This window comes from Aristolochia californica, unplaced genomic scaffold (assembly GCF_029961685.1).
Source record: "Aristolochia californica isolate CCGP_79_NKW_82.1479 unplaced genomic scaffold, dmAriCali1.0.hap1 SCAF_8, whole genome shotgun sequence".
Classification (NCBI taxonomy): Eukaryota; Viridiplantae; Streptophyta; class Magnoliopsida; order Piperales; family Aristolochiaceae; genus Aristolochia; species Aristolochia californica.
Genome location: NW_027182279.1, coordinates 27,541,767 through 27,567,707, shown reverse-complemented (window position 1 = coordinate 27,567,707; position 25,941 = coordinate 27,541,767). Strand labels below are relative to the sequence as shown.

The window sequence follows — 25,941 nt, the reverse complement described above, 5'->3', positions numbered from 1 at the left end:
ATGATGATCAGTTCTTCTCTATTAAGGGTAAAACAAAGCATCAATTATGGCTTGATAGATAGATAGATAAATGTTCTTTCAGTACCAAGTCATGCTGTGTCAAAACCCATGGAGCAACCTTTGATATCGCATTGGTATTCTGCTTCCTCGTCTTTTAGTTTCTGCTCTTTCCAGAGGCGGTGGTCAGAAGGGGCGACGAACGAGTTGTCCACCCCTGTAATCACTTTCGAGTGAAGAAAGAAATAGGTCCCTCTTTTGTGTCCCTTAGAGTGAGCGACAGATAACTAATTAGAATCGAGAATACTGAAACCGAAAAGTATTTCTTCCCTTTTTAGAAGCAACTCGTTCGTTCATTGTCTAACTCCCTTCCTGATAACAAGAAGCAAATGCAAATTAGGAAATAAGGAAGAGGAGGACTCTCCCATGATATCAGAATAAGCAATAAGAAACATACTTTTTTTTTTTTAAAGACAAGAAGATCAAAAAGAAAACTTTTTCTATTCATTAAATAGTGCAAATATTAGAAAAAAATTCCTCTATATATTTTTCTTATAATGTTCTATCGGCATATACACACCCTTAAATTTTTTATGACTCGTTACATGTAATCTCCATAACATAAGTAAAATATGTGCTAGCAAGGGTATAGCTTGTTATTTTTCAATCATGTTTCTCATGACCTCCACAAACCTGAGGTTACATTGTCCTCATCAAAGACTCAGGTCAAACACATAATCAAAACTAGGAGTGTAAAAAAAAAAAAAAAACTTAAATTCACTCCGTTGGGTGGAGAAGGGATAGAAGGAAATAACCCTAAGTTCAGGTCAAGTTTGGGACTCGAGGTCCAACACATAATCAAAGTTAGGAGTGGGCGAAAAAAAAAAAACTTAAATTCACTTCGTTGGGAGAAGGGATGGAGGGAAAGAACCCTAAGTTGGAGGTAGGCTTGGGTTTTCCCAAATTTGACCTAAACTTGATGGAAATACCTTATTGATATTTTTTTAAAATTAAAATAACATATAAATAAAACTTATCTATTTTTTATTTTTTATTATTTATATTTTGACATTGTATAATAATTTTATGCATTGTATTCTTTAATTATTTTTATATTTAACAAATATTTTAATTGGAGAATTAGTAGGTTGACTTGGGAATGAGACAATGGATAATGTTTGATTTCTAAACCGTTCGGGTTTCCGAGTTGGGGTTCGGGTTCTCAAAACCAAACCCATGCTTTCCCCTCTGAATTAACCCGCTTTTTCTTTGGCCGGACCAGCTCAAACGGCGTTTACTAGATCGATGGTTTAGACGAATCGAGCCAAGTAGGGAAAGAATTTTGTGTTTTTTTTGCTTCCTCATTATTTGGGTTTTTATTGACCTCGCAACTCTGCAACTTTGTTGCTGTCTTCTCATCGATGGCAGTTAGGCCGACAATATCTCGTTTCCCGACCGATCCCGATGCACTGGAAGCCTCCGGCCTTCCTTGGGGAGTCACCGTTATCCCATTTTCTCCAGTTGACGAGCTTGGTAACCCCCCTGTTTCCGGGTCCAATGGTAACCTTGTTCCTCGCTGCGATAATTGTTGGGCTTATTTCAATTCCTACTGCGAGCTTGAACAATGGGCTTGGACTTCTTCTCAATTCTTACTCAGCCCACGGAAAGTAAAGATATTAGCTTCAGATTTATCTACTGCTGAAAAGTTAACCGAATATGAGAGAAAAAATTATTCGGCTAACAAAGTGTCTAAGGAAAATAACAATGGTAAAACGAATTTTAAGAAGGAGAAAGGGGAGAAGAAGTCATGGGCAAAGGACGCCAAGGCTAGGCCGGAAGAGAAGAAACGAGGGGTAAAACAGAAAAAGAAGGTCCATTGTTTCATATGCGAGGGATTGTCTTAGAAAGAGGTTCCTCAATGCTGCTCAAACTGAGGTGAACAATGGAGGGATTGAGCCTAGGTTGGGCTCCTTAACACTTCTCCATGCTATTGTCCGTTCAAAGGAGGAGAAGGTTGCTCCACTTCCGGTAAGACCCTTAAGAGAACTTCTTTTTATCTCTCTAACATTTGTTGGACGTACTGTTAGAGCAGTGGTGGACACTGGCGCCACCCACAACTTCCTTTCGGAGGAGGAGGCTAGGCGCCTAAATATACTAGGAGAGAAAGATGGGAGCAAAATGAAAGCTGTAAATTCTGCTGCTCGTGAAGTCCAAGGCATTGCCAAGAACGTCCCGGTGGAGATAGGCAAGTGGGTTGGATTTCTGAAATTTACTATTGTTGTCATGGATGATTTCAATGTGATTTTGGGAATAGAGTTTTTCACGGTTTGTAAGACATTTGTAATGCCGCATGTTGGGGTAGTGGGGATTATGGACGAGTAAAGTCCTTGTACTATTTCTAAACTTGACAACAAAGATGTAACAAAAAAGGACTTAATGCTATTAGCCCTCCAGCTTAAGAAAGGTCTTAAGCAAGGCCGCTCTACCCCTAAAGAGGTCATGCCTACCCCTAAAGAAATACAAGCCGTACTACATGAATATAGAGATGTCATGCCTGAACAACTTCCAGCGTGGTTACCACCTAGGAGAGGGGTGGACCATCGCATAGAGCTTGAGCCCGGAGCAAGAAAGCTAGCACAAGCACCATACCGAATGGCGCCCAAAGAGTTGGACGAACTGTGAAGACAACTCAGTGAGCTGCTGGACGCTGGGTTCATAAGGCCAAGCAAAGCACCATATGGGGCCCCTATACTGTTTCATACTAAGAAGGATGGAAGTATGAGACTGTGCATCGATTGTAGGGCGCTCAACAAGGTAACTATAAAGAATAAGTACCATATTCCTCTTATTGCAGATCTCTTTGATCAGTTGAAAGAGGCGCAAGTTTTCTCCAAATTGGATTTGTGAAGTGGTTATTACCATGTCCGGATTGCTGAAGGAGACGAGGGGAAGACTACTTGTGTAACCAGATATGGGGCTTACGAATTCATGGTTATGCCCTTTGGCCTAACCAATGCACCTGCAACATTTTGCACTCTCATGAGCGAGGTATTTTCCGAATACTTGGACAAGTTTGTCGTTGTTTATTTGGATGACATCGTGGTGTACAACAAGAGTATGGACGAGCACAAGAAACACCTTCGAAACGTTGAGAAATAATCAGTTGTATGTCAAGGAGGAGAAGTGCTCCTATGGGTTGCAAGAGGTGTTCTTTCTTGGACATTGGATAGGGGGAGGATGGATATGGATGGACAGCAAGAAGGTGGAGGTTGTGCGTGACTGGTCGATCCCTTCCAACATGCGTGAGCTTAGGAGTTTCCTTGGTCTTGCAAATTATTACAGGAGGTTTATCAAGGGCTTCTCAGCTATAGCAGCCCCCTTGACTGACCTTTTCAAGAAAGACCAAAAGTGACGATGGACGGACTCATGCCAAAGAGCATTCCAATGGCTAAAGGATACCATGGTGGCTGAACCAGTGCTGCACCTTGCTGATTTCAGCAAGCTGTTTGAGGTAAATACAGATGCCTTGAACTATGCCATTGGAGGTGTACTAGAACAAGACAGACACCCAATCGCTTATGAGAGTAGGAAGCTGAATGAAACTGAGCAACACTGTATTGTACAAGAGAGAGAAAGATGACGACTGTTGTACATTGTTTACGTCTTTGGAGGCACTATCTTTTAGGCTCCAAATTTACTGTAAAAACTGACAACGTCGCATCTAGCTACTTTCTTATGCAGAAAAAGCTCAATCCAAAGCAGGCTCGGTGGCAAGATTTCTTGGCCGAGTTTGACTTTCAGATGATGTATAAAGCAGGGAAGGCCAATGGTGCTACAGACGCACTGAGCAGGATGGTGGACGCACCTAACTCTTACGAGGAAGAGACTATCCTGAGCTTGGCGCACATGGTGCAACTAGCACCAGCAAGTGTAGTCTTGGCGCACGCAGCAACCCTTCCAACTTGCACGGCAGCCAGGTGCAAATGAAAAGGGCGCAGCAGCCGCTGGCAAGGGCACAGACGCACACGGTGCAGCAAACTAGAGCAACATGCGTGTGCGCGACTAAGGAGGAAACGCGTGTGGCACCTTGCTTTCGAGCGGCTGTAACCCCGCATACCGCAGCAAGCGGCACTTGCTTCACGCATGGTGCGGTAACATCAGAACATGAAAAGGTGCGATGAGAAGGACCGGGGAAGCGTGGTAGTTGTCACACTCCCTGCCTTCCAAAGGTGCCTAGAGGACGGGCCAGATGCAGCAGAGCGACGACCCGAGAGCGGATTCCCCACGGGCAGGGGGACAGGAGACGGCCATCTCGAGGCACATCACGGCCGACCGGCAACACCGGCGAGACCCAGTTTGGCAACCCGATTGGGAGTCAATGGATCCATAGTACCTGCTTCCTCCCAAACTTCATCTTAATCATTTTGAAATGCGGGGGTAAGGGAACCCGTGTTGGCTTTTATAGAGAGGTAGTTGACATATATGTCGACAAAAGAATGTCACTATCACTCTATTTGGAAAATCTTTTTATATTTCCAACAACACATGGGATTTGGCCGCTAGCCGCCATAATAATGGAAGACAGCTGGTTCAAAGCAATTGGCCCTCCGGCAGTACCAAAGACAGCTAGATATATAATAATGGTAAGGTCCACTTAGAGAACCTACAACCTCAATAATGGAGGCATACTTCGGCCGCCTCAATAATGGAGGCATCATGTTACATTTTTATTGGTGGACTTGTAAAAAAGTTGTATCCACCTTTGCAAGCTCCATCTATATAAGGAGCGTTGTTTTATTGTAGAAGGTATCACTTGGAAAATAATTTTCTCTATCTCCAAGGTTGCTTAGCAGTGTGCTTGTTTTTTGCAGTTTAAATTGTAAGTTTGTTTTCCTTCTTTTCTTGTTGTTTTTAAAGTTGAATTTCCTTCGCTTTCCGTGTTTTCATTTTTTGTTGAATTCGATATTCAACTAATTGTGAATTCTTCACAGATCTTCTACTACTAGAAGCCATTGGAACTAAATTGAAATGAATGTTCTATATGACTATTGATGTTTTATGAAAATTATAAAATAAGAGGAAGTGTGTTAATCAAAGCATAGCAAATTAAACCTCTATTCTTCTGTTCATTATACAGTACATGTCTATCAATGATTTAAGAGTATGCACGGCTTTCAATACCTTTCTGGCAACACGGCCTAACTCAACTCGACTTGGGTGATGTCCTATACTTTCTCAGGAAGATGGTGAGCAGAAGAAACGATGTTTAAGCAACAAGCTTGAATAAACACATTACTAATTATGATATAAGAAACCTAGAACATCATAGAGTCATATAGAAACACTCTTATTTAGCCAATCATGACTCTGATATCATACACGAAAAGCGAAGGAAATTCAACTTTTAAAAACAACATGAAAAGAAGGAAATCAAACTTACAATTTAAACTGTAAAACACAAACACATTGCTAAGCAACCTGGGAGACAGAGAAGATTATTTTCCAGGTGATGCCTTCTACAGTAAAACAATGCTCCTTATATAGATGGAGCTTACAAAGGTGCATTCAATATTTTTACAAGTCCACCAATAAAAATGTAACACGATGCCTCCATAATTGAGGCGGTTGATGCCTCTATTATTGAGGTTGCAGGTTCTCTGAGTGGACCTTGCCATAATTATATATCCAACTGTCTTTGGTACTATTGGAGGGCTAGTTGCTTTGCACCAACTATCTTCCATAATTATGGCGACTAGCGGCCAAATCCCATGTGATGTTGGAAATATAAAAAGATTTTCCAAATAGAGTGATAGTGACATTCTTTTGTCGACATACAGGCCAACTGTCCACTAGTTTTGGATAAGATTTTCTCTTTTTTTCTTGAGAGAGAGACACAGAGAGAGAGAGAGAGAGTATTCATCTTTAAATATTCTCTGTTTTTTTTTTGTCTTTTTAGTCTTTTCTATTCAGTCTCTTTTCTAAAGTACTATGTCTTTTAGTCTTTTCTATCCAGTCTCTTTTGTAATGAAGTGTCTTATTTGCCATCAAGTGTAGTCAAATTATGGATGGCCTCTGAGTCATAATCAAAATCTTCCTCTTCATCTTGAGAATAGCATTGGAGAGTCTGGGTACCGGTTCAAGTGGAGACAGTTTTGCTAGAAGTGTCTGAATTATTCTTTTCATACCCTTGTTCTTTAAGATATTCTTGAAAATAGTCTTGCATCATCTTCTTGATGTCTGCTGAGTCTGTATACTATTTTTCTTTAGTCTTTTCTTGCTTCTTGTCTTTTGACATTTTTGGCAAATATCCAGCCATCAACGGACTTGATGTGTCTTTACCGGTTGCCATTTGAGCCGGACTAGCTAGTGAAAACCCTTCACTAGTAGGGATCTGGGTACAAATAGTACCTGTTGCCTTTGCCTTAAGTTTTCTATTCTCTTCTTCTAAAGTCTTGATATATTCTTTCTGGAAGTCATTTTTCTCTTCTAGTAATCTTCTCTTCTCATTGAGTCTTTGAATAGTCTTGGCCAGGGTATCACAATGGTCGCAAAATATAATTCTTTTTGTATCCTTGGCAACACCGTAGGATACTTGATCTTCTCTCACATGTCTTAAGGAAGGGGCTATGTAGTAATTGGTGCCAATAATTAATTTGGCTGCCTCTAGTGCTTCTTGAAGGTTATTAAAGCCTTTGTAAATGGGTCTTTTAAAATTCTGGATACTTTCAACAACTTCTGTCCAGGAATGAAAAACTCCTGGAGTGTGACCTTGGAAAACAACATAAAAATTAAAACTTTTCTTTTTCTGTGAAAAATATTTTGAATGTTCGTTAATGATAGCTAAAAAATATTTCTGGCCTTTGGGAATTCTCTGGTAAGAAAGCCATAAGTTATCTAATAAACATTATTCTTCTTTTGTAATTGAAATACTTGGTAAAGTCTTAAAAGTAATATTAGATTTTGGAAAAACTACTAATTTTTTATTACCAAAGCTGAGAAATTCTTGTCCATAATTATTGAATCTGGAGGAAGATGATCTGGAAGAGCCGTGGTCTGGAAAATCCATCTGTTCAATTAGTCATAATATGTGTGTCAAAAAATCTTCTACTAAGAGTATCTGCAAGGCTATTATTTTTACCTTTAATCTGTTCAAATTCAATCTTGTACCCATTACCTGTAATAATATCGACAAGGTTTAACCATCTTCTCCTACTTATCTTATTTTCTTTGCTTCTTTGGAAATATTTTACTATAGCTTCGTAGTATGTTCTTAGGGTAAATTCTTGTTTGTTAATAATAAACATTCTAAAAGATTCTAAGGAATAAATTACTGCTAAAATCTCAAAATCTATGCTACTCATGTTGCCTTTTTCTTTAAATTTTCCACTAGCGTAGCTACAAATTTTTTCTTCTTCTTTTTCACTATATTTGTTGGGTTTGGCAATAAGGACTCCACCCCATCCAAGATTACTACCATCTGTCTCTATGATTAGATAATCTAAATCTAAAGGTATTTGTAATTTGGATAATGTCTGGATTTTCTCTTTAACCTTTTTAACTAGATTTTTATCTTCTTAGTTAAAGAATTTTTGGCCTGTTGGAGATGTTTTTCCATACAAAGGGCCAATAATTTTTCCTATGTCTTTAATAAAAGTTCTAGCATAATTGACCAATCCTAAAAACCTGTGTAATTGTTTTGTATCTGATAAATCATCTAGCATTTCTAATATTTTCTTAGAAATATGATCTTGTAATTCTATCTGTCCTTGTCCTATATTTACTCCTAAGAATTTTATATATTCTTTGAATAATTCAATTTTTGTTTTGATAATAATGATTCCTTCTTGCATAAAGGTGGCTAATACTAATTGTAAATGACCTATATGTTCTTCAATAGTTTTGCTAAACACTAAGATGTCATCTATATATACTAGCACAAATGTATCATATTTCTTAAATATATTATCCATTTTTCTCTAGAAAATAGCTGGTGCATTTTTTAATCCAAAAGGCATTACTAACCATTAGAAATGTCCTTCTGGACATGTGAATGTGGTCCATTCTATGCTATCTGGATGCATTTTTACCTGCCAAAATCCTGATTTACAATCAAATTTACTAAATATTTTTTTATCTTGAATCCTATTAATTAACTGAGACTTATCTGGTATGTTATAACTATCTGTGATTGTATTATCATTTAGTCTTTTGTAATTAATAACCATTCTAGACTTTCCTCTTTTTTGTTCACTATGTTTTCTAACTATAAAGGTTGTTGATCTATGGGGACTTATGGATTTTCTAATGATTCCTAGGTTAAATAATTCTGTGATATGAAGTTTAAAGTCTTCTTTGTCTAAATTTGTAGCTTCTATGTTGGCTGTTTTTACTATGTAATTAGGATTTAATAATTCTAGCCTGCACTGTATATGATTATTTTCCCAATGTTTTAAGGGATTTTCTCCGAAATATTCTAATTGATCTAATTTGTCTATGATCTGTTGTAAGTGTTGTTTATCTTTATGATGGACATTAATTATTTCTAAATAAAGTTTTTCTGTATCTAAAAAGGTGTAATCTAGGTCTATCATTCGTTCTATCCAATCATCAAAGTCTTCATTTTCTCCCATTATTTCTTCTGGATAATCCTGTGGACTTGGTAATGGTTGGATATAAGGTTCTGGTTGGACTGAGACTTGGACTAAGCCTGTATGTGCTACTGCTTCAGGAAAAGTCTAGGAGTGTTGTATTGGAACTTCTGTTAAGTCTTCATCTATTTCTTCATAACAGAAGAGCTTATTATCTAATTTAACAACATTATTATCTAATTGTTGTTCTAAGGCTAAAATTGTAGGATTGTTAACTTGTTTGCAGCTTCCTAAAATTTTACATTGACAACTAGTTTCTTTTGCTTTGTCGGTTTCTGTATCTAGGGGACCACCGCGCTCTGCTGTAGAGGTGAGAGTTGGTGAATAAGTGGTTTGAACAGGAATAGTACTAGAGTTCTTGTGAAATTGTAAATAGTCTCGGGAAATAGTAAGGGAGCCATTATTATGTAAGATGAAATTAAGACCTAAAATAAAGTCTACTTTAAGTTTGAGGTCTCTAACCCATGTTAAGGGTAAAGAATAAGATCCAGAAAAGGTAGAGCAATTAGTAAAAAAATGGATCTTGCCTTCATCGAAATAGGTGGTGTAAGGGTTATAAGTACCATCTACCTGTTGGCTAAATACTTACTTAGTTGTTTTCTTAAGAAACTGAGGGGGAACTAGTCTCCGGTGAATAATACATTTTGTGCAGCCAGAGTCTACGAAAGCATCTAATATGAGGGATTGTTTATTAGGGAAAAGGATCTTAGCCCTAACAAGTATGCTGGAAAAAGATTTATCTTGGGTTACAGACGTAAGAGGTTTCTGGGTCTTCGATGCCTACAGTAATCCCATCGTAGGAGTCTTTTTCGATTGTATCTAATCTATGTTTGAGGAGAGTAATTTCTGCTTCACATTTTTCTATTTTTCTGGCCATGATATTGAGTTTAGTGTTATGTATCCTATTATGGATAGTCTGGTCAACGGGTTCTATTCCTAAGATTTTGAGGCAAGGGATATAGGCTTCTAAGAAACATTGATTGCACTTTGCTCGCTGTTTCTTACTGGGATACCAGGCACACTTAAAACAAGGGTTGTCATCTAACCCAGTATTCCAAGACCAAGTATGTGTGCATACTGAAGTTGTATCCATAAGATCAAGGTTTCCTTCTATGTCTAAGACTAAGTCTTCATCGGAATCTGATAAGTCTGGAGGAGCATTTTGTATGCTTACAATGATGTAAATGGATTATGTGTCTGACATATATTCGTCAACTTCTATAAGGTCTTATTGGACATTCACTACAAGGGTAGATCTTCTAGAGTTAATATTTTGTCTTTTAGGGCAGGTGTTGGCTAAATGTTCAGTTTGTCCGCAAATATAGCAAAATAATTTATTCTTATAGGTTCTTTTTGGGTTAAATCTTCTAACATGTCTATCTTTATTTAAATATGGTTTTCTACTTTTCGATCTTCGGATAAAATATCCTTTTTTGAAATATCTTTTGTTTTTTCTAGGTCTTTGTCCTGAGTGTTTTAAACCATAAGCTTGGGTGGTATATATCTGTTTACAGAACCCATAGTCATCTCCTTTGAGTTGTCTTTGTATTTGGATATCTGTACATTTTTCTTGAAGGATAGTTATTATGAATTTTGTTCTTTGTCCTATTGAATAAACTGCTGTAGGATTTGAAATTTCTAAGTTTTGCCATTTATCATAAATTTCTTTTCCTAATGCTCCTGGTAATTTTCTAAACAGTTTAGTACCTAAATCTCTGTTGAATGCATTTCCTGAAATGCAGGTATAGTTGAAGTAATCTTGGAGAAATTTCTTCACATATTTGTAATTGTGTAAACTAAGTTGTTCTAGATAAACTACCGCATCTTTTTGTAATGTAACAAATCCTAGATTAGGATCATCTCCTGTTACTAATTTATAGACTTTGTTAACAGAGTTATATGGGTTAGATCCAAAACTCATTAAATGACCAAATTCTTCGGGATTACCTCTTTTATAGCTTTCCCATAAAGCTTTTACACTTTCTCCTAAAAATTTTTCTAAGTACCTATACATTTCTTCTACATCTTGGGATTGAAAGTTCTGAATGTAGTCTGAAACTACTTGGTTTTTCCAGAGGTCTAGGACTGTTGTCCACTCTTGAGGGTCATGGGATAAAAGATTAAGAATTTTTCCTTTGCCCATTTCTTGGAATTTTATAGGTCTTTCTATTTCTTTTCTTTTTCCTTTGGGACGTATCTTTCGATCATAAGTTACTGGTTCACTATAAGGAATCCTTGGCATATTACCTGAGTAATATACTTCCCTAGGAGGGGTTTTTGGGTAAGTTGTATAGCTACTTCTGGGAATAGTGTTAGAACTTTCTTCATCCATATGTTCTTTAATTCTTAAGGTTTCTTCTCTTTCTATTTTTTCATCTTCTTTTGGTTCTAAGGGCTTTTTTCCTATTCTAATATTAGCTTCATAATCATAATATAGGTATTCTTCTTCTTTTATTCTTCTATTTTTTATCAGATCTTCTTCAAGATGAAGAAGTTCTCTTTCTGATAATTTTAATTCTAATTCTTTAGGATATATTATCTCATCTATGTCTAATTCTATATTGAGTAGGTCGTAATTTTCGCTAGAAATTGATTCAGCATCTTCTGTATTCTTTTGGCCATAGCTATTAAATCTAATATTGATGTTACCCTTTGTATCTATGTACATAATACTTTCTTTAGGAAAAAATAATTAGTCCTGAAGAAAGTATTATGTATACAGATACAAAAGGTAATATAAATATTAGATTTAATAGTTATGAACAAAAGAATACAGAGGACATAGAATCAATTTTTAGCAAAAATTACGATTTAGTCCACATAGAAGGAGAATCAAAGATAGATGAAATAATATACCCTAATGAACTAGAATTAAAATTAACAGAAAGAGAACTTCTTCATTTAGAAGAAGACTTAATTAAAAATGGAAAAATTTAAGAGGAAGAATATTTGTACTATGACCAAGAAACTAACATCAGAATAGGAAAAATGCCTCTAGAGCCAACAAAAGATGAAACTATAAGTATCAAAGAATACATGAATGAAAGAGTGTTTTTCAGAGCATCCTTTGTTGTTCACCCATGAGTTCCCTCTTCTTCTCAACCTAAGCATTCCTCACGAACACCCCTGTTTTAAAAAAGTAAGTGTTACTCTCCGCCATTTTCGTTTAGTTTTCGGGACTTCCCTAAGGGGAAGCTTTAGATTTCTGTCTGTTTAGATATGTACCTTCCTCCTCTAACCCGCCCAAGCACAGATTAAAAGCATTGCGGTATTCCTCTGATGCTTCACGGTCCATGTGTCCCTTGTGTTTGCCCGTTTATGCCCAAGGAGGTTTCAGGGCTTTGTTTTTCTTGGGACTAAATGCTGGAGCCCGTGGCAGAAGCTTAATGCTAGGAAATTGCACACCTCTCTGTGTCTTGGGTTTCCCATACCTGAAGGAGTAAGCATAAAGATCTAAACAGTTTTGATCTAAAGATAAACCCCTCGGGAATTACACTTCTTACTTATTTTTCGTAATCATCTCCATGCTTGTGCTTTTTATAACTTTAGGTATTGTTCTTATCTGTTTAATCCTTACTGCTTTTATTGTCTGGTAAGTTTTATAGATTGTGTGGCTTAGTGTTTGTTTTTGTGTTTATACATAAAGGTATATTAGGCTGGAAACTGCTGGGTGAGGGCAAAGCCCTGACAAACACCTCTGCCTCTTCGGAGCCAAGCGTTGCTCCCGGAAGCCACAACGCCGCTGTACTTTTATGTTTATTTGGATAGTTAATAAAATATTAAGACAGTGATTTAGAATAATCTTACGCATATTACCTATATACTATATATATCTAGCTCTTTTTTACAACTCCATATATTACGGTAGAAGATTTAAAATATAGGAACTTATACTAGTATCCTGTTTTTATTTATATTAGTGTTGAATTATTTAATTACGTTGTTTTCCTGCCAGAACAATTAGAAAACCTTTTAGTTTCTTACATATTTTTAATTGCTATTATTATAGGTAGAATATTAGATACATGGTCTTTGTTTTTATAACATTAACAATAGTTATCTGTAATATTTTCATATTTAGTATTATCTGTCTTACATTATCCCTTTATTCCTATAGAAGAGTAGTAGAAACCCCTAGGCAAATATTTATACCTAGAAAGCAAGTAATAAAAAGATCTCCTAATAATTCACCTTTAAATACTCCAAACTAGATTAAATTAAATTAGTACCCCCTCTAAATTAAATCAGGCCAACTGTCCACTAGCTGTGGATAAGTTTTTTTCTTTTTCTCTTGAGAGAGAGAGAGAGAGCGAGAGCGAGATCCTTAGATACACTAGGTTAAGTAGGTATCCCCCTGAATTGGTATTATTCAGAGCCAAAACGATCAACAAAGGCACATGTCAGGGCTTAGCCCTCACCCAAGCCAAATAAACATAAAAGGTACGTTGGCATTGTGGCTTCCGGGAGTGACGCTAGCTCAGCAGAGGCGCCTATCAGGGCTTAGCCCTCACCCAATAGTTTCCAGCCTGAAATACCCTTTGTTTTTTTTTTTTTTTTGTAACAAACTATAAAAGCTATAAGAGTAAGACTAACAAATACAATAGCAATTACGACTAATAAGATAAGCATAGCAAGAGGAAAGACAAGAAGGGTGTAAAATCGATTTTTAAAAACTTCCAGAAGGTAGCTCCAAAAACATTTACTGTTTAGATCTTTGTCTGGTTTTCGACAAGTCTCAGACACTCAAGACACACAGAGATGTGTGCTTCCCTAGCATATAGCTTCAGCCACGGGCTCCGTCTATGTTCCGAAAATTCAAGAATCCCTAACGTCTTTGTGGACAACAAGGGACATATAATCGGAACTCTGGACCAAGCAACTTCAGAGGGTTACACAATGCTTTTTCTAAGAGCTTGAAATGAATCCAAAGTAAGGGAAAACCATTACAAATCTAAACAGAAAAAGTTTGAGGAGTTCCCTTTGGGAAGATCCCTAAACTGTAGAAAGAAAAGACTTACTTTGAAAATGTTGCAGCTAAAGTGTTTAGGAGAGTTTCGGGATGGAAAAGTAGAAGACATTGGAAGCAAGGAGTTGGGAAAGCCCACTCTTTCATTCATATCCTTTGTAACGTACAAGGGGGGCTATTTATAAGCAAACTCTACTGACACACTTGCCGAAAGAGGTGTTTATCCGGGTGCTCATTGGGCCCCATCGACTATAAACTTTCCCCTGAATCTTCCAGGTGGACGGTGAGAGTTATGCAAAGCCAAAAAAAGAAAAGTACACTCCTTTTTACAAGTCAAAAACCAGGTGCCCAAAACAGCGGGCAAAAATCAAAACCACAACCTTTTACAAAACCATGGGTATAAACTATGGGCGTCTATTAGGTTCTTCCCTTGCCATGGATCGAGTCACCCTTCTTTCCTCTCTTCCCTCCATGGATGATCTTGACGTTGGAAGAAAAACCTTGTTTCTTGAACGAGTAATGGTGGAACTCAATTTAGAATGAAGGAGCTTTGGAGGAAGCTCAACCTTGGACCTCAAAGGGAGAATCCGACCTTGACCTCTGAGGGAGAATCAGACCTGTAAAATATAATTTTCTCAATACTTGCCTCTCTTTTCCTTCATGTCCCCCTAAATAGGGTTGAGGACGAAAATACAAAGATGACCCATTAGGTCAAGTGGTTCACGCCACATTACACTGAACCAACCCAAAATAAACCAAACCAAATAAAGTAAACCAAACCGAATTGAAATTACATGAAAAGTAAATTGACATAATTTAATTCCTATGCCTATGGATAACTCGTGATGCTATGGAGTCCATAACATCCCCCCCCCCCCCCCCCCCCCCCCCCCCCCCTTGGAGAAAGAGCTTGTCCTCAAGCTCAAAGTATGGGTAGAGGGTGTGAAACGCCGCTAATGGCTCCCATGTCGTGTCACTGGGGTCAGCATCTGCCCATTGCACTAAGATCTCCCAATCACCCTGAATACGGCGAGTTTGTAATACCTGTGCCGGGTTAGAAAGTACACGTCCCTCATGGTGTGGTGGCAGTGGGGTGTGCAGCAAGGGCGAATCACCGTGGAAGGCCTTTAATTGTGAGACATGAAAGACGTTGTGAATTCTGGCCTCTGGCGGAAGCTGCAATCTGTAGGCCACTGTCCCAATGCAGTTCATCACCTGAAAGGGACCATAATATTTTGGAGAGAGCTTGTGACGTTTGGAGGCTGTCAACGACAGCTGCCTGTAGTGTTGGAGACGCAACCAAACATAATCTCCAGGAGAAAAGAAGACTTCCCGGTGCTTCTTGTCATAATATTATTTCATAGAATGTTGTGCTTTCTGTAGATGAGTGCGCACCTCAGTGATGAATGAGTCTCTTTCAGCCAATGCTTGGTCCAAAGTTGTGACTTTAGAGGCCCCTGGTTCATAGGCTAAAAGACGGGGAGGTTCTCTACCATATACCACCTTGAATGGGGTTGTGCCGAGTGCGCTGTGGTAGGAGGTGTTGTAATAGAACTCAGCCCAGGCAAGCCACTTAACCCACCTCTTAGGTGAGTCCCCCACGAAACAGCGGAGATACATTTCAATGGTTCTGTTGACGACCTCTGTCTGACCATCAGTCTGTGGATGGTAGGCTGAAGAAAAGGCTAACGTTGTGCCTTGTAATTTGAAGAGTTCTTTCCAGAAGGAACTTGTAAAGATTGCATCCCTATCACTGGTAATTGAATTAGGCATCCCATGTAATCGTACAATGTTATCCATAAAAAGTTGAGCGACCTGCGGTGCAGTGTAAGGATGTGCTAGAGGAATGAAATGCCCATATTTAGAGAAATGATCCACCACTACAAGGATAATAGATTTACCCGACGAAGAGGGAAGTCCATCTATGAAGTCCATAGAAATATCAGACCAGACCTATGACAGAAGCTGAAGTGGTTGGAGCAACCCCGCTGGACCTAATGTTTCAGCTTTATTCCGTTGACAAGTCTGACAAGCCGCCACATAATCAGCTATACTGCGCTTCATGCCCCTCCAATAAAATTCCCTACTAATTCGAAAATATGTTTTCTGTCGGCCTTCATGTGTACTGTCATGGAAGGAGGCCAAAATGCTGTTAATCAGAGGGAATGTGTGGTGGAGAAAAATTCTGTTTTTGTAGAGGACGAGATTGTCCTGAACCGTCCAATGTGGTGCCGCTGTGCCCTGCTGGATATCCTAGCATAAGGAGATAATATCTGGGTGTTGTTGTGCCTCTTCCTATATAGAATCCAACAAGAGAGCTCTGGGCTGACTGATGGCGTTTAATTGCGGCTCTGGAACGTCCCGGCGAGATAAGGCATTAGCCCCTACATTCAAACTTCCCGGTTTATACTCGATAGAAAAGTCAAACCCCATAAGCTTACTTAACCAATGCTTTTGTGGTGAAGTAGTGAGACGCTGCTCAAGAAGATACTTGAGGCTGCAATGATCAGTGCGAATCAAAAAAGAACGTCCCCAAAGATAAGGGCGCCAATGTTGTATAGCTTTCGCCAATCCAATCAATTCCCTCTCATAAGCTGCCAACTTGTGGTGGTGTTGGCCCAGTTGACGGCTAAAATAAGCAATCGGGTGGCCCTGTTGGTTCAACACTGTGCCAATACCGCCCCCTGAAGCATCACATTCCACTACAAAGGACTCCTCAAAGTCGGGAAGCTGCAAAACTGGGGTTGATGATAAGGCGTCTTTCAATTGCTAAAAGGAATGAGCTGCTGTCTCTGACCAGGTAAAAGCATTTTTCTTGAGGAGATTGTTGAGCGGAGCTGCAAGCTGGCCATAGCTACGAATAAATTTTCTATAATATTCAGCTAGGCCCAAAAATCCTCTTAAGGCTGTAATAGATGTAGGAATTGGCCAATCTGTGACCGCTTGTATCTTACTCTTGTCTACCTTCACCCCTGATGCTGAAATAACGTAGCCCAAATATGCCACTTTTGATGTGCCCATAGAACATTTTGACCGATTTAAAACCAAATGATGGGAGCGTATAAGAGAAAATACCTGGTGAAGGTGTTGAAGATGTTCTTCCCAGCTGTTGCTATAGACCAAAATATCGTCGAAAAAGACCAATACATATTTACGCAAGAGAGGGGAAAATACCTCATTCATGAGGGCCTGGAAGGTGGAAGGCGCATTTGATAGACCAAATGGCATTACGAGGAATTCAAAATGGCCGTGATGCGTGCGGAACGCTGTTTTCTCCACATCGGATGGATGAACTCGGATTTGATGATAGCCAAATTTCAAATCGAGTTTAGTAAATATAGTAGCTCCATGTAGCTCATCTAACAGCTCGTCCACCACTGGAATAGGAAATTTATCTTTAATTGTATGGGCATTGAGTTGTCGGTAATCCACACAGAACCTCCAGGACTTATCATTCTTGCGGACTAGTAATACTGGTGAAGAAAAAGGAGACCTGCTGGGCTGAATAATACCCTGTGCTAACATCTACTGGCACTGCCTTTCAATCTCATCCTTCTGTAAGTGAGGGTAATGATACGGATGTACCACTACCGGCTCGGTCCCCGTTTTCAAACGGATATGGTGATCACAGTGCCTAAGTGGCGGTAAGGCAGTAGGGTCTTGAAAGATATCCTCAAATTCTGTAAGTAAGTGAGATAACTTACATGTATTTGTGGACTGGACCTGGGCAACCTGTAGTGCGCAGGTGAGTGGTGCTTGTGTGCCATGCAATATAATCTGATGTTGGTCCTCTATAAAAGACATGGTGAGAGCTTGGAAATCCCATAGTATTGGTCCCAACAATCCTAGCCATTTAATTCCTAGCACCAAATCGAATCCTGATAGTGGAATCACCAAAAAATCTACAAAAAATTTATATCCCTCAATATCAAAGTGTGTGGCTGGTGATATGCCTACACTAGTAATTTTAGCCCTATTGGCTACTGATACAGAAAGACCATTCTGTTGCTGTACTACTAACCCAAGTTGTTCTGCCGCCTGCTGACTGATGAAATTATGTGTACTACCCGAGTCAACTAAAGCCAGTAACTGTAAATGATGTAATTGGGCTTTAACCTGCATTGTGCTTGCACTGCGTAGACCAGTCATAGCATGAAGGGAAATCTCTGGACCTTCTTGGTCAGTTTCCACAATTTCTTCCTCTTGTGGTATTTCTTCTCCATCCTCCCACAGACATATAATGAATAATCGTTTGCAGTGGTGACCAAAAACATACTATTCATCACAGTTAAAACAGAGGCCCTTGGCCTTTCTCTGCTCCATTTCCTGTCTAGTAAGTTTTTTGAAATAAGGAGCAGGTGGAGCTGAATTAGAAATGTCTGGGCGTGGGGCTGCACTGTCTCTAAATCTTGGAGGTCCATAGGAATGGTTTGGCGCAGAGGCATTGTGCCTTCCTGGCCAAGCTGGTTTTCTGACCAGTGACTCTTTTAGAACACGCTGCTTGTACTCAATTGCTCTGGCTAAGTTCATAGCGTGGTCTAAATCTGTAGGAGCATGTAATTCAACTTCTAAATGCACAGCTTCTGTCAAACCAGCAGTAAAAATATGAACATACTGTGTGTGGCTAACAAACTGGTTTGCTCGGGCTAACCTTTCCTGGAAGGTCTTATGGTACACCTCTAGTGTGCCAGTTTGTTTGTAATTGATTAACTCGCCCAATGGATTGCTACTAGCAGGAGGACCAAATCTCATCATGCAAGACTGTTTAAAAGTTGCCCAATCCTGAACCACTTGGTCATTTCGGAATTGGTGGTACCATAGAAGCGCTTCATCGAGCATGTGGTAGGCGGCCAAATACACTTTCTCATCCGCAGGTGTTTTTTGATGGTAAAAGAACTGATCACACTTGGCTAACCAAATCAAAGGGTCCTTAGACCCATCATACGTAGGAAAGTCAAGTTTTAAATACCTAGGCACAGTGTTTGGTCCTTGAACGGCAGGCCCCACATGAGAATGGTGTTGACGCAGTGGTGGTTGTGGGGGAGGTGGTGGGTGGAATGGATGGTGTTCGGCTGGCTGAGAGTAGGCAGCTGGAGGTTGGGCTCGTGTCTCATGGTCCTCTTGTCGCCGGAGGAGAGCTTGGATGGCAGCATCCATTGATTTTATTGCTTCACGCAAATCAGAGGTTGTTTGACGCACCTCTTCCAGGGCATGAGCCTGGTCATCTGTCCTTTGCCTATTTTCTTCCACTCGCTGTCAGGGGAAGAGGAATCCCCAAGGGTGGACCTGTCTGATACCAAGATGTTAGGTTCTTCCCTTGCCATGGATCGAGTCACCCTTCTTTCCTCTCTTCCCTCCATGGATGATCTTGACGTTGGAAGAAAAACCTTGTTTCTTGAACGAGTAATGGTGGAACTCAATTTAGAATGAAGGAGCTTTGGAGGAAGCTCAACCTTGGACCTCAAAGGGAGAACCCGACCTTGACCTCTGAGGGAGAATCAGACCTGTAAAATATAATTTTCTCAATACTTGCCTCTCTTTTCCTTCACGTCCCCCTAAAAGGGTTGAGGACGAAAATACAAAGTTGACCCATTAGGTCAAGTGGTTCACGCCACATTACACTGAACCAACCCAAAATAAACCAAACCAAATAAAGTAAACCAAACCGAATTGAAATTACATGAAAAGTAAATTGACATAATTTAATTCCTATGCCTATGGATAACTCGTGATGCTATGGTGTCCATAACAGCGTCTAATGATCTGGAAAGCGGTCTTCTCAAACAGTGTGCTTGTCTTGTCATTTGGAATTTTCTGTCCTTGTGCTGAAACCATGGGCTGAAACCATGGTTTTGGTCAAGCTGAAACCATGGTGTTGTTGAGATTATTCTATGTTATCATAGTCTTTTGTATTTTCTAACTTTATTATTCTTTTTGAAAATAATCTTCTTTTCTATTTTAGTCTTCTCATTGCTTTTGTCTATTCGCCAGCCAGCGTTGTGAGATTATGAATGGTTTCTGAGTACCTGTAGATCCAATCTTACTAGATGTTTCTGAGTCATTCTTCTCATATCCTTGGTCTTTGAGATATTCTTGAAAATATTCTTTCATCATTCTTTTAATTTCGTCAGGGTCTCTCTGCTGATTTTCTTTCTTTTATCATCTGACATTTTTGGCAAATGTCCAGCCATCAATGGATTTGTTTTGTCTTTACCAACTACCGTTTGAGTTGGACTAGCTAGTGAATGACCAACACTAGTAGGTATCTGGGTAGAGAAACTACCTGTCAATCTTGCTCTGAGTTAGCGATTTTCTTCTTCCAAAGTGCTAATATATTCTTTCTGGAAGGCATTCTTTTCTAAGAGGAATCTTCTCTTTTCATTTAATCTTTGAAATAGTCTTGGATAAAATCTCACAATGCTCACAGAAAATAATCTTTGTAGAAGTATCTTTGGCGACTCCATAAGATACTTGGTCTTCTTTGATAAATCTTAGTGAAGGGGCTATGTAGTAATTAGTACCAATAGTTAGTTTTGCTGCTTCTAAAGCTTCTTGTAAATTATTGAATCCTTGGTAAACCGGTCTTTGAAAATCTTGAATACTTGCTACTACTTCTGTGCAGGAATGAAAAACTCCTGGAGTTTTACCATTAAAAACTACTTAAAAGTTAAAACGTTTCTTTTTTTGGCAAAAATATTCTGATAGGCTATTTATTACTAGCTAAAAAATATTTTTGGTCTTTTGGAATTCTTTGGTAAGAAAGCCATAAATTATCTAACAAACATTGTTCTTGTGTTAAGTCTTAAATGTAATGTTAGATCTGGGAAAAACCACTAACTTCTGATTACCAAAATTTAAGAATTCTTGACCATAATTATTCAATCTTGAAGAGGATGGTCTTGAGGACGTCTGGTCTAGAGGATCGATCTGTTCAATTGACAAGGGAAGAATAAAAAAATCGTCTACTTAATGTATCTACAAGACTATTATTTTTACCTTTAATATATGTTTAAATTCTATTCTATATCCATTTCTTGTAATAATATCTACTAAATTTAACCACCTTCTTCTGCTTATTTTATTCTCCTTACTTCTTTGAAAATATTTGACTATTGCTTCGCAATCTGTTCTTAAAGTAAATTCTAGTTTATTAATAATGAATATTCTAAAAGACCATAAAGAATACATTACTGCTAGGATTTCTGAGTCTATGCTACTCATATTTCCTTTTTCTTTAAATTTTCCACTAGAATAGCTACAAATTTTTTCTTGCTCTTTTTCACTGTATTTATGCTGTTTGGAGATAAGAACACCACCCCATCCTAAGTTACTTCCATCAGTTTCTATTATAAGGTAATCAGAGTCTAAAGACATTTGTAATTTGGACAAAGTTTGAATTTTTTCTTGGACTTTTTTAACCAAATTTTTGTCTTCCTTCTTGATTAAAGAATTTTTGGCCTATAGGGGAAGTTTTTCCATACAAAGGACCAATGATTTTTCCTATGTCTTTAAGGAAGGGTCTAGCATAATTTACTAATCCTAAAAATATTTGAAGTTGTTTTGTATATGATGGGTCATCTGGCATTTCTAGAATTTTCTTGGAAATGTGTTCTTGTAATTCTATTTGTCCTTGACCTATATTAACTCCTAAGAATTTAATGTATTCTTTAAATAATTCTATTTTTGTTTTACTAATAATGATTCCTTCTTGCATGAATGTGGCTAGTACTAATTGTAAGTGTCCTATATGTTCTTCAATGGTTTTGCTGAAGACTAAAATGTTGTCTATATAAACTAAAACAAAAGTATCATATTTTCTAAATATGTCATCCATTTTCCTTTGGAAAATAGCAGGTGCATTCTTTAAATAAAACGGTATGATTAACCATTCAAAATGTCCTTCAGGGCATGTAAATACCCTCATAGATCTGCTACTTTTATAGTAAAAAAACATAGTGAACAAAAAAGAGGCAATTCTAGAATGGTTATAAATTATAAAAGATTAAATGATAATACTATTACTGACAGTTATAACATACCAGAAAAATCACAGTTAATTAATAGGATTCAAGATAAGAAGATATTTAGTAAAAGAGAGAGAGAGAGAGAGATTCCATTATTGTACCTTTTGACTTTGTATACTTTTTGTACAGTTTATTTTTTGTAACCGCACACCTGGAAAGCAATAAGAGAAAACTCACTGACGATGGGGCCCAATGAGCACCTGGGTGATTGATTCCCTTTGTCTCCAATGTCGGCAACCCTTGGCTATAAATAGCCTTATGTATGTTTCACAAGATATGAATGAAAGAGTGCAATTTTTTTCCTCCTTGATCTTCGACCCATGAGCTTCCTTTTCTTTTCTTTCTGAGTTCACCTACGACTAACTCCTGCTTCCAAAGTAAGTGTGCATCCCAGTTATTTTCTTTCAGCCTTCAGAACTTCCCTAAGGGGAAACTTTAGATCTTTGTCTGTTTAAGTCTGCACCTCTCTCCTCTAATCCAGGGTCAATCCCAAGCATAGAGTAAAAACATTGTTGTATTCCTCTGATGTTTCACAGTCCATGCGTCCCTTGTTCCTGCCCGTTTATACCCAAGGAGGTTTGATGGCTTTGTTTATCTTGGGACTAAATGTTGGAGCCCGTGGCAGAAGCATTATAGTGCTAGGAAATTGCACACCTCTCTGTGTCTTGGGTTCCCTATACCTGAAGGAGTGAGAATAAAGATTTAAACAACTTTGATCTAAAGTATGCCTCTCGGGAATTACACATCCTATTTGATTTCAAAAACCTTTCTATGCTTGTGCTTTTGATTACCCTAGGAATTGTTCTTACATGTTTAATCCATACTGCTTTTATTGTCTATTAAGAATATCTATATATATATATATATATATATATATTGTGTGTCTATACATAAAAGGTATATTAGGCTGGAAACTACTGGGTGAGGGCTATGCCCTGACAGACGCCTCTGCCTCTTTTGAGCCAAGCGTCGCTCTCGGAAGTCACAATGTCGTTGTACCGTTTATGTTTTTTTGGCTAGTTTATAATTTAATCAAACAGTTTTTTAGAATAATTTTACTCTTCCTACCTATCTTTTACTTATACTTAGCCCTATTTTACAAAGCGTTACATTACGGTAAAAGATTTAAACTATAGGAACTTATTCTAGTATCTTGTTCTTAGGAATCATAGTAATAGAGTTATTTAGATATTTTGTCTTTCTGCCAGAACAATTAGAAAATATTCTAGAATCTTATATATTTTTAATTGCTAATATTATAATCAGAATTTTAGATGCATGATATTTTTTCTAATAGCTTTAGTGATAGTTATTTGTAATCTTTTCATTTTTAATTGTATTTGTTTTACTTTATCTTTTTATTCCTATAGAAGGTTTGTAGAAACCCCTAGACAAGTTTTTACACCCAGAAGACAAAGACTTCAAAGACAAATACCTTCAAATACTCCAGATTTAAATACTCTTGATTAATTTAAATAGAGTACCCCTTTCAATTTGGTATCAGAGCCTATAAGACCTGGAACCTTTCAAAAAAATAGATTATTTAGACCTTAGACTTCCTACAAGATTTGATACAAAATATATAGGACATAATACTCTTAGGTGTCATTTTAATAGTGAAGAACATATTCTACACGGAAATAACCCTCAGCTCAATAGCATCATAGACCTTATTATAAGTCTAGGAAATAATCTACAAAGTAAATTAACAGAAATAGAAATCAATTTAAACAAAATAAAAGAATAAACAAGAAACTTAAGAATAAGAACAGACATATTAGCAGAAAACCTAGATTATCTTAAAATGAGTAAAGGATCCCAACAAAACATAGATAAAGAAATAGATTTAATTACCCAAAAATTAAAAGCTATCAATATAGAACCTAGAATATCATCATCAACTACAAAATCATGGCACTTTCACAGTGAGGTGAGGAATCACCTCATAAATAGGAAGTTCCTCGAAAACCTTAATATAATAGATAGGATAACAGGAAGAAGAAGTGTAGATCAACGAGACATACAATTAGATGAAATAATAGATATAGATCAAGATATTACTTTATTCAGTAACAATCAAGTTAACCTTCTTAATCCTAAACAGCTATACAGAACAGGACCTTTAAATTTCAACACTGGATTATTTAGACATTATAGAGAAATTCAAATTAGCTGTGTAGGAAAAGATTCAGTAAACATAAATTTAATAGCAGAACAAGCCTTCAAAGAAATTAAGAAATTATATACTTTGATTCATTTAGGTTTAATCGTCATAGGAGTTAAAGGATTAGGGAGAAAACATTTAGGAACTTAAACTCTTCTTAGCATCGATGATGATAGATGGGCAGATCCTAAATAGGCTATGTTAGGGATTACCGAAGTAGACATGAACCAAAACGGAGGAATATTTTATTGCTCCCCTGATTTTCTTATAGGATTACAAGATTTTAGGAAATATATTAAAATAGGTATTCAGATAAAAGGATATGAATCCTTTGTAGGAAACAATCTTTTATTATGCATTGGATTTTTAGGGAGATGCACTTGTTCTAGTACTACTAGGTTTAAAGTCAAGATTGACGATGTAGTAAATCTAATAGGTAAGGGAATTAAACAAATTAAGTCCATCAAATATTTCCCAGATGTCTTAGCAGGATTAGAATGGAACCTGAAATTTAGAGAAGAAAAAATAATTAGTCCTGAAGAAAGTATTATGTACACTAATACAAAAGGTAATATAAATATTAGACTTAATAGTTATGAACAAAAGAGTACAAAAGATACAAAATCAATTTCTAGTAAAAATTATGACTTAATTGATATAGAATTAGAAACAAATGAAATAATATACCCTAAAGAATTTGAATTAAAATTGACAGAAAGAGAACTTCTTCATCTAGAAGAAGACTTAATAAAAAATGGAAAAATCCAAGAAGAAGAATATCTCTATTATGACCAAGAAGCCAACATCAGAATAGGAAAAATGCCATTGGAACCTAAAGAAGATGAAAAAATATAAACAGAAGAAACTCTTAAGTATCAAAGAATATATGGATGAAGAAAGCTCTAATTCTATTCCTCGTAATAGCTATACCACTTACCCAAGAACTCCTCCTAGAGAAGTATATTACTCAAGAAATATGCCAAGGATTCCTTATAGTGATCCAGTAAACTTCGATCATAGGATACGTGCTAAAGGAAAAAGAAAGGAGACAGAAAGACCTATAAAGTTTCAAGAAATGGACAAAGGAAAAATTCTTAATCTTTCAACCCATGATCCTCAAGAACGGACAACAGTATTAGATCTTTGGAAAAACCAGGTAGTCTCAGACTATATCCAAAACTTTCAATCCCAAGATTTAGAAGAAATGTATAAATACTTAGAAACATTTTTAGGAGAAAGTGTAAAAGACTTATGGGAAAGCTACAAAAGAGGAAATCTAGAAGAATTTGGTCATTTAATGAGTCTTGGATCCAATCCATATAATTTTGTTAATAAAGTTTATCAGTTAGTAACAGGAGATGATCCCAACTTAAGATTCATTACATTACAAAAAGATGCAGTAGTTTACTTAGAACAACTTAGTCTCCATAATTAAAAATATGTTAAGAAATCCTCCAAGATTACTTTTATTATGCATGCATATCAAGGAATGCATTTAATAAAGATTTAGGTACAAAGTTATTCAGGAAATTACCAGGAGCCTTAGGAAAAGAAATTTACGATAAATGGCAAAATCTAGAAACAACAAACCCAACAACAGTTTACTCTATAGGGCAAAGAACTAAATTCATTATGACTATTCTTCAAGAAAAATGTACAGACATCCAAATACAAAGACAGCTCAATGGAGATGACTTTGGGTTTTGCAAACAGATATACACTACTCAAGCTTACGGTTTAAAAGACTCAGGACATAAACCTAGGAGACATAAGAAAGATTTCAAAAAAGGATACTTTATCCGTAGGTCAAAAAGTAGAAAACCTTATCTAAACAAAGATAGACCTGTAAAAAGATTTAACCCAAAAATAACTTATAAGAATAAACTCTCTTTTTATATTTGTGGGCAAACAAAACAATTAGCTAATACCTGTCCCAAAAGACAAAACATTAACTCTAGAAGATCTACTCTAGTAGAAATTTCCAACAAGATCTTATAGAAGTAGATGAATATATGTCAGATACAGAATCCATGTATAGCATAATTAGTATACCAAATGCTTCTCTAGACTCTTCAGAATCAGATGAAGACTTAGTCATAGATACCGAAGAAAACCTTGACCTAATGGACACAACTTCCGAAT

The 25,941-nt window shown here is 37.3% G+C and overlaps 1 pseudogene; it reads left to right on the top strand.

Moving 5' to 3' along the window:
• Window positions 1-1,418: 1,418 nt before the first annotated feature.
• Window positions 1,419-25,941, top strand: part of LOC137938370 (protein transport protein SEC23 D-like) — a 118,361-nt pseudogene continuing 93,838 nt past the window's right edge.